Source organism: Petaurus breviceps, unplaced genomic scaffold (genome assembly GCF_028583685.1).
Source record: "Petaurus breviceps papuanus isolate PSGF00001 unplaced genomic scaffold, PetGlider_PUasm1.0 90895, whole genome shotgun sequence".
NCBI lineage: Eukaryota > Metazoa > Chordata > Mammalia > Diprotodontia > Petauridae > Petaurus > Petaurus breviceps.
Window position 1 is genome coordinate 932,236 of NW_027187372.1, and position 9,272 is coordinate 941,507.

Consider the following 9,272-nt stretch of genomic DNA (forward strand, 5'->3'; position numbering starts at 1 on the left):
TCCCGTCTCTACCCCCAAACAAAAAAGACTTCAGGCACTGTACTAGGCTGTACAGCGGATGGAGTGATTGTCTTGATTTGGAGTCAGGAAGATGTGAGTTCAAATCTGACTTCAGATACTTGCTAGCAGCAAAGCCCTTAGCCTGTCTCTCTTGCTTTCCTTATTTGTAAAATGGGGACAATGATATTGCCTACTTTCTAGAGTTGTTATGAAAATCAAGGAGGATCATGCATGTAAACCACTTTGCATAACTTACAGTGCTGGATAAAGGCTAGCTGTTGTCCTTGTTAAACAAAGAAAAGAATAAAATTGTCCTTGTCCTCAAGGATCTAATGGTCTATTATGCGAGACAACATGTACATATGTAGGTATTTACAAAAGAAATCCAAGTTAATGAAAATGGGCAAAGGTACCAGCAGGGGAAGGACAGGAGGGGGATTAGGAAAGACTTCACCTAGAAGAACATTGGTGATTAAGTTGAGTCTTGAAAGAAATTAGAGATTCTGAGAGGGCGAGGTAGAGGAGGAGTACATTCCATACATGGGGGCTCATGGGATGGGAGATAAGACTATTGTAGGTGCGCTTCGCTGGTATGTGGGAAGGGGAGTATCATGTCAGAAGACTAGAAAGGTAAATTTGGGGCCAGGTTGTGAAGGGCTTTAACTACCAAACAAAGAAGTTTATATTTGATCTAAAATGAGAGCCACTGGGTTTTATAGAGTAGGGAGGGACATAGTGATCCCTGTACTTTAAAGGAAACTTAGCTTTGGTTGCTATGTGAAGGAGGCTGTTGCAGGAGTCTGGGTGAGAGACAATAAGGGCTGAAGTAAAGAGGTGACTTTTTTTCTTGGAGGGAAGGGGATCAATGTGGGAGCTATTGTGGAAATCGAAATGATAAGATCTGGCCACTGATTGGCTATTTGGGTTGAATGAGAGTGAGGAGTCAAAGAGGACACCCAGGTTGTGAATAACTGGGTTGCCATGTCATGTCCCTTCTTTTGAGGAGCTATTCTACCACCCTTAATCTTCCCCCAATTCTGGTACCTTTGATGATCAGGTGACATGTCTCATGTTCTACTCTGTTGCATGTTGTTATGTCCTGAAGAGTGTGATTTGTTCCAACTGAACTACAAAGTCATGGCGCATAGGGACGATGTCATTAGGCCCAATGCCGAGCAAATTGTAGATAGCTGATGAAGGTTTATTGAGTGGCTTGACCTATGGCACATTCAAATGTCAAGGCAGGATGGGACAGTAGAAAAAGCACTGAGTTTGTAGCTGGAGGACCTGGGTTCAAGTCCCACTTCTGCTATTCATTGCGTGACCTTAGATAAATCATTACTTTGAACCTTCTTTTCTGCATAAATGGTAGGGGGTTGGCCTAGATGATCTCTGAGGTTCTTCTTGGTTATACCCCTGTAATACTGGGAGTTAGGCTTCTTGGTTTTAGTATCATGATCCACTTGATTTCCCCTCTTTTCTTGCCCCTTCTTCAGCTAGGGAGGCCAATAGCAATGGGGGTGGGGGGGAGACAATATGGTATTGACAGATTTTATTTTATTTTTATTGAGAACTTAACAAACACCAAAGGAAACGAACATTTCCATATGTAAGCTAGAACAGAAAAAAGAGGATTGTGGATGAAACTGAATTTCTACTATGTACACCTTGCTTTTTCTTTTAAGTATACATTTAAGAAATTCAATATGTAACTTTCAAAGCTGTTTGGCTTGTTGGTGTTTCCTTCTGTCCTTCCTTCTGTTCTTTTCTATGCATTTTAAAAATGTTCAATAATCTTTTCCTTTTTTTCTGGCAAACCTATGCTGCTTCTCCTCTCTCTGGGACCTCCCTTCCTGCATCACGATGATAAAACAGACAAATAAAACCTTTGTAACAAAGCAAAACATCTCCCTGCCTCACTGGCCAAATCTGAAAATGTATGTCTTATTCTCAATTCATTACTTCTTGGTCAAGAGGTGGGGAGGCTGCATCACTCTTGTTCCTTGGGAATTGTAGTTGTATATGCATTCATCAGAGTTCTTAAGCATTGCAGTTATTTTTCTTTACAATTTTGTTTTTCTTGTACACATTGTTCTCTTGGATCTGCTCCCTTCCCAGCACATCATCTCATATGAGACTCTCCAGGTTTCAACTGTTGCATTTGTCATTTTTTATGTTATGGCATTTGTTTCATTACATGTATATACCATAATTTGTTTACCTAGAACTCTATGCACACTTGTATTTGACCTTGATCAAATGGCTTCACCTCTCTGAAGTTCTTCTCCATTAAAAGAAAATGGGGGAGAGGACACAGAGCTTTCTTCTTGGGTGACCGGGAAGACAAACCATTGAAGATGATTTACAATGATAGGAAGTTCTGGCTGAAAAGATGAGTTTTTCCTCATGTCACAGGTTTTATCAACCTCTTTTTTGTTGTTGTAATTTTAGAATTTTAATTGTTTCTATTATGAAAACACAAAAAGATAAAACTTAACCCTTTTTTTCTTGTCTCCTCCCAGTTCAAAATGCTTACATCTCTCAACGGCCAGCATCCCCTTAGATCTGCAATTGGGTTCAACATTTTCAAGCTTCAATACAATGTTCTTTGTGTTCTTGACCCTCAAATTTGGCCTTGATGATCACCACAGCACCATTTCCCCATGGCCCCTTCTTCTGTGGTGTTGCTTTGTGGTATTTGTGACATTTCCTGCAGTGAGTTCTGTTAATTTGGGGGATATTAACCACGCCAGCTTCGGGAGAGTTAGCACAAATAGAGAGAACCCTATTAGTCTCCATTTAGGACCACCATAAGACTGGCCTTGGAAATTCAGCATCCCCAGCACAGACATGAAGTTGTAGCCTTGCTAGGCAGAGAGCATTTCATGTACAGTTCAGAGGAATTCTCTTTGAGAAGCAGCATGGCATGATAGATAGGGGGTTGGGCTCCAAATTGGGAAGGTCTGGGTTTCAGTACTGCTTCTGTCTGTCTTATACCATCTGTGTGAAAAATCCTTTAACCTCTCAGTGCCTGAGGCAACTAGAAATTGCAATACAGTTGCAGATCTTCATGAGAAGAAGGGGGGTGTTCCTCACTGGAAATTCTCTCCACTGATGAAATCACAAATTGCTTCCCTTTGCCTTCAGAAAAAGGAAGAAAGGAATCTATGGCCTTGCAGAATGAAGGACTTATTTTTCCTCAGGAGTAGGAATCATAGGAATCATAGAGGTGGAATGGACCTTGGAGACCAGCCCCTGGTGTTACAGATGAGAAAACCTAGAGAAGTCTAGAGAGGAATAGCCACTTGACCAAGGTCACATAGGAAGTAAATGGTAGATCTGACATATAATCCCTGTCCTCAGACTTCAAGTCTAGTGATTTTTTTTTTACTAAAACAAGACTATGTCTACATTTTTCTTTCCTTCTACAAATGAATTTTTCTCATTTCAATCTAATTTAGATTTTCAGATACTTTAATTATTTCACATATTTCATGATGTAAAGTAGGTGGCTTGACTTTGGCATTCTCTGCCTTGTTCTTAAATCTCATTAATTGTCCTCCTCTTGACTCCCTGCCTGTTTCTGGTCACAGCCATGGCTGCCTTACCTAACTTTCTTCCCTAAAGTGTCTGGCGCTCTCTCTGCTGGAAAGTCAATTTCCTTGCTAAGGTGTTCACTGATAAAGACTTAAGGTGTTATGCCTCCCAGGGCTAGAGGATTTGCCAGCTATGTGGAAAAAAATAATGAAAACCCTAACCTAAGTTAATTAAAAGTTAGCAACTTTTGAAATTGGATTGATAAAAGTTGTCTGTCCACCCCTTTCAGTAAGTAGAAGTTAAATTAAATGGAAGGAAAGAAAGAAGCATTTATTAAGCACCGACTATGGTGCTAGGCATTGCAATAAGTGCTTTACAAATATTATCTCATTGGATCTTGATAACAACAGGGGAAGATAGGTACTATTATGATCCCTATTTTTCAGATGGGGAAACTGAGGCAGATAGAAATTGAGTGACTTGCCCATAGTCACAGCTAGGAAGCAGCTGAGGCTGGATTTGAATTCAGGTCTTTCTGACTTCAGGACCAGTGCTCTATTCACTATGGCACCACCTATTTGCCTGTCTGGAAAGGTGAAAGTGATCATTATCTGGGAAGACTTCTGTGCACAGACAAAGAAGGAAGAAAGCAGAACAGAGCAAACAGTTTACATGATAACCATGATAATATAAATAGAACCATGATAGCTACAACAACAAAACCCTGAAACTGATGGCTGTGTGATTATAACACTCCAGCTTTGCCCCAGAGAGGACACAAAATACAGCTCCCTCTTTTCTCAGCAGAGGTTGGGGTCTATGGGTGTGGAATAGTGCAGGTGTTGCCAGACTTGACCGAAGTGTTGATTTTCCCACTTTCTCTTTTTCATTTCCAAATCTATAACTCTTCTGCCCAGAGAGCCATCTTTCAATGCACTTTCCTTGCAATGTATGAAAAATGGCTCTCTGGGCAGGAGAGTTATAGATTTGGAAATGAAGGTGATATAAAAACAAAAGATAACTTAAAAACCCTTTCACTCTTCATTTTTCTTATCACATTTTTTTTTTTTCATAGAATTCACCATTGCACTTAAGTCTTCTGTGCTTGTAACGCATCATAGTCATTCGGGTATCTGTGTCCTTTCCCCAGCTCCTACTTTAGATTGTCTTTAGGTAAGCAGACCTTGAGTAAATGTTCAGAGAATTTGGATCTCGGGAGGGACCTCAGAGGACAGCTAGTCTGATTCAGGCCTGAATGGGAATCTTCTCTACCATATCCCAGACAAGTACTCCCTCAGCAATTATTTTCTGACAAATCTGTTATGTCCTGAGGTAGCTCATTCTGCTTCTGGATAGCTCTAAATATTAAAAAGTTTTTCTCAAATCAAATCTAAATCTGCCTGTCACTTTCCCCCATTATTCCTAATTCTGCCCTCTGAGGTTAGGTGCAACAAATTTTAGGTGATCTATTGAGGCGGCTTAAAAGGGGAGTCTCACAGAAGGATCAGATGAGTCAGTCCAGGGGACCAATAGAGTCACATGCAGCCTCAAGGCTTCAAATTTCCTACCCCTGAGTTAATCAATGTTGAAAGCAATGGACTGTTTTATTCAGGAATTAGGGGCAACCAAGCAAGGGAAATAGTGAAACATTTGCCAACAAATTATGGCAAAGAGCAGGCATCTCTAAACTGAATGAGGGTTGGGGTTGGGCAAGGAATTGATCTGTCCAGGATTGTTTCTGACCAGGTTATCTTGGGTTTGATGGTCTTTAGGCTAAGGTGGAAGTTTTGATGGTCTTTAGGCTAAGGTGGAAGTTTTGAATTCACAATAGTTCTATGACAGGTAGCCTCCTGGCCTTGACACATCATCATACCAGCTTGATGAGTAGGACTCCTTGGTTTGTCTTCATCCCATGCATCGGGATAGCTCCAGGGTGCCAAAGAGGGCCAGTTGTTTTTCTGGGAGGTGTACAGCATTGACCTTGCTTGGGGGGATATGATTGGGTTCTCATTTTTGAGAAGTCACAGTTAGAGAGGTGCCAATCACTGAGGTTCCATATACAATAGACATTCCAAGCATGGAAAATTCTTGGCAGATTCCAGAGAAGGGAAGGGATGCCAGGGAGGGGAGAGGGGTATGAGTAGAGCAGAGACTATTCAAGAAAGACTAGACCGTGAAAACCAAGAGTTTTTCAGACTACAGCAAAGTCTAATCCATATTCCATTTGATAGCCTGTCAGATCCCTGAAGACAGCTGCCATGTCTCCTTCAAAGTCTTCTCTTATCTATGCTAAACAGTCCCAGTTTCATCCACTGAAGCCTTTCCCTATCCCTCAGCTGCCAGGGTCTCTACTCCCACAAATTTTCTTGTACTTACTTTGCATAGACCTATAGGATATATGACACGTTGTCTCTTCTGTTTGAATATAAGCTCTCTTAGGGGCAGAGACAATTTCATTTTTGCATCACCAAAACTGAACACTTTCTGGTACAGAGAAGGGGCTCAATAAATGTTTGTTTTGATTGATTGATGTAGCATGATCTCTATGTCCTTCATCATCCTTATCTCCCTCCATCTAACTCAATTGAACTGAATCATGAGTTGAACCCAATAGCATATTGGTCCCTCTGGAATATGAGTAACACTGTTCACTATCCATGAGTATTATATTTCATATATATAATAACATATTTTCAGATTCAACGAACAGCTTTCTTTTTAGTCAGGCCACAGAAGTAGACTGATTTTCTTAGAATATATTCTGCTTTGCAGGAAAACAATCTTGTTTTTAGGATTCCAATTCAGCAAAACCTATGCTAGTTTACTGGATGAAACACTTTTTTGAAAGTCAATGCACTATAGATATTTTGGAATAACGAGAGTGAAGATATTTATAACTAAATGACAACTGAAAGCTATTTCCATAGAAAACCTCTTCTAGACTTTATCACTCAAAAGATAACAAAAAAGGTATGAAATGCATCTGAATTAGAAATAATGAAAGTATCTGAAAATCAAAATTAGACTGCAATGACAAAGTCAGTTTGAATGAGGCAGAAACAAGTTCAGTTGTATAATAGACACCGTTTAAATTCTCTTATTGATCGCCAGCAAAAAGTTCCATTTCAAAATATATGTCTACTGGTTTTCCTCTTTGAGTCTTGCCAAGACAGTGGAATGTCTATGGGCACTTAGGAAATATGGAGTGGGCAGCATCAGCAGATTATGGTCGGAGGTCAGGACCAGAATTTGAGCTTTTTAGGATATAATCAGAGCCCTAGAGAACAGTCATAAGGAAGACAGTTTGGAATCCAAATGGCCCTTGGACTTTAGGTAGGATAAACTGCATAAAGAAGAACAAAAGGTTCTTTTCTTCTTAATTGTGCTAGGATTTCTTTTCAGCAATACTGAGAGGAGAGATAAAGAAATGAGGCTTTTTCAGCTAGGGACTGCTACTCCATGTTAAATGAAGCGAGCTGAGGTGCTCTATGCCTTAGGCCTGAGCACACTGTTTATAATTGACTGAGACTAGTTCAAGTTAGGAAATTCTTGACTTAATTAGATATACCTGGGAAAGTGCCATTTAGTAGGTGGATGGGAACATTTCAATATGAGTTACTACCAAGCTATTCCTTGCTCAGAAATCTCCACTTTTTCAAATCCTGGGCAAAGTACAGCATGAGGGTTGAAGACAAAAGATATTAAGTAACTTGTCAGCAAGGATAGGAATTGAGACTGGACCTGTGAATTTCATCAATGTAGGGAAATTCTAGGTAAGAAACCTACCTCTACTACTGTAGGTATCTTCTTTTCTGCAATTTACCTTTTTAAAGTTCCTTTTGGCACCAATTGGTTAAGTGCCCAAATTCATATAGTCAGAATATGCCAGAGCTGTGTGGCCTAAGTCAAATTACTTCACCTTTCTGAGCTTCAGTCATCTTATCTATAAAATAAAGGGATTGAATTAGATGACCTCTGAGGACCCTTTGTACTGATTCTATAATCCTTCATTACTAGGCTTACTGTGTTGTACTCTGAATCCTAAAGTTTAAAATCATAGATTTTGATTAGAGTTGGAAGATCTTGAGCTGAAGGTACCTTGGGTGTCATCTAATCCAATACTTGAAGGATGAATTTCTTTTTTCAACAAGTTCATCTTGCCTTTGCTTAAATATCATCAGGTCTGGGGAGCTCACTGCCTCACAAAGCAACTTACTCCTATTTGGATCAGCTCTCATGGTTAGGTAGTTTGTACTGCATCCAAATGGTCTCCCTGGAATGTCTACATTTTGGTCTTATTCCTTCCCTGTGGAACCACAAAGAATAAGTCTACTCTTGTTTCCACATGGGAGTTCTGTTATTCAATTATTGTATTAATAAGCATAAGGGAAGGAATAGAAATACAACTCAATTGAACGAAATAATTAAACATCTCCTATGTTCAAAAAGCTGATTGACATTGGGGTCAATCCAAAGATTCAATTCAGTTAAACATTTATTAAATTCTGACTGCAGGCAGCATATTGTTCTTGAAGCTCAGGGGCATATAAAATTTAGATAAGGCTGTCCCTGCCCTCATGGAGCTTACAATCTAGTCAGTCAGTCTGGTATCTTTCATTTACAGTGACAATGATAATCTGGTAGATGCCACCAGAATGCATACGATAGTCAGTCAATAAGCATTTGTTAATTGTCCACTATATATATGTTAGGCACCCTGTTAAGCACTAGCGATACAAAGAAAGGCAAAAGAAGGTTTCTGCCCTTGAGGAATTCACAATCTGAACGAGGTTTTCTTTTCCACATTCATTTTCTGGTACAGTTTCTTGCTAAGAATGCCAACAAGAGGTCACCTCCCATGGCTAGACTATTTCCTTGACCCCAAAGACATTCCATGAAGGGGGTTAGATAATATATTGTCTTTCCTTATGAGTGCAGAGAGAGCAGGAAGTTGACTTGTGTTGGGTCATAATTTTGCCATAATGCTGAGTGTAAGGCAGCTCCTTTCCCTGTATTCTCTATGGTCTATTGCCTTCCAGTTTCTATTTAGAGGGTTGATGGCTGATTCTATATTTGGTCAGGGTGTTCTACTTGTGTTTTACGAATCAGATTCAAGGAAGATGAGTTAATTAGACAAGTTCAAGAGCTCAGAAACTGGGAGTCAGGCTCCTGAGCCCCAACTATTCATTACCCCCTGAGGCTGCCTGGGATAAAGTGACTGTTTGAGGGATCAGGACTTCCCGCTATTTGCATTATAAGGGATCTGACTTTCCCCAGGAATCTAACAAAAACCTTGACTTCCAAATATATTTCAGCTGGTTACATTGACTAACGAATGACTTGAATGCATGTTAAATACAAGGACTTACTAGGGGAGAAAAATATTGTTTAAGATTTAGTATTTGCCCACTATAGTTGGTCAGCAATCTGCATCTTTGGAAAAAAAAACTTTTAAATGAAAAAGTTCAGAGGTCCAGTTAAACATCTGAATTATCTGACCTATAGGAATTTGTGAATGAGAAAAAAGAGTCTATTACAGGACCCTTTCATATCACAGGAGTCTATCATAGTAGATACCAAACAAATAGATTTTGAAATAACAATCATAATAATTTATATAGCAGTTTTAAGGTTGGCAAATTACATGCTAATTTTATTTGAACTTCATAACAACCCTTTAGACTACACACACACACACACACACACACGTGCACACAAACACACACTCTATTTAA

General features: G+C 39.6%; 1 pseudogene; it reads right to left on the bottom strand.

Annotated features, from left to right (window-relative positions):
- Positions 1–1,092: 1,092 nt before the first annotated feature.
- LOC138151150 (large ribosomal subunit protein eL42-like) lies at positions 1,093–2,799 on the bottom strand (annotated as a pseudogene).
- Between the last annotated feature and the right edge of the window lie 6,473 nt (positions 2,800–9,272).